Here is a 1,037-nt window from a genome sequence, read left to right as displayed (position 1 = left end):
CAGTGCTCCCATTTTAATATTATAAGCAACAGAGCTGACTGGCTCATTATTAAAGCTCGTTACATTTTTCTGATCCCAGCTTTGCAATCAAACGTACAGCAGAATGGACTCGTCCGAAAACAATTAATTTTTCGGATGAACCCCAAAAAACGGGCCCCGTCTGATTAATTATAATTCCCTCCTAAAAATGCATGCCCACGATTGTTCCCAAATAAGTGAAGAAAGAGCTTTTTATATCCTTGATTAAATAAATCTTTCGATTGAATGCACAAATAAGAATGCCGCAGGAGAATCCATAATAATGTTGATCATTGCCTCCTTTTAATCGCTGAATTTCAGCGTGTTTGGACGCCTTAGGCAGGGAGTTAGTCTTTGATAAAGGTAACCCCGCCTGCCTCAGGGTGTCCATGATAAATGTACAGAGTGACAAGACCGATTTCCTCCCTCTATGATTAAAAGCCTATATATAATATGCAGGTAAAGCCGGGTCCGGTTTATTTATGGGGGCTAAGCCATGGCCCGGGGAGACTTGGCTTGAGGGTAGAAATCATTTTGGAGCCCGTTTGGTTTTCTTTCTTTCTTTCTTTCTTTCTTTTTTTTTTTTTTTTTTTTTTTTTTTTTTACAGAAATCCAGCCACCTTTCCCTCCCGGGCAAAAAGTCTTTATTCGTCTCCTTTCCTCTAATGATTAAACATGTCACGGCGAGATTATAGCAGTGCGCCCATGCCCCGAGGAGATGCCTTCATTTGTTAAACCACCAGTTTATTTGTAACGGTGAATTTCATGCCACGCTGTGCCATTCGCCTTAATCTTTTTTCTGTGTAAGACGAATTGCTAAAAAGGGGTTATTATTTTTTAATCACTTCCCTTTTCTGTATCGCACTGACATTGGCAGGGAGGAGGGAGAAATGGTCTGAATCTCTGAAACTTCTTCACATAAATCAAAAGAGACAGCTATTATTTCTAAATGCGTTGAACATTATTAATCCCCCTTAAATAACTGAATCAATAAAAATCTAAATAAATAAACAAACAAA

Source organism: Seriola dumerili, unplaced genomic scaffold (genome assembly GCF_002260705.1).
Source record: "Seriola dumerili isolate Sdu_G_001 unplaced genomic scaffold, Sdu_1.0 BDQW01000149.1, whole genome shotgun sequence".
In the NCBI taxonomy this organism is placed as follows: Eukaryota; Metazoa; Chordata; class Actinopteri; order Carangiformes; family Carangidae; genus Seriola; species Seriola dumerili.
This window is presented reverse-complemented; position numbering follows the sequence as displayed.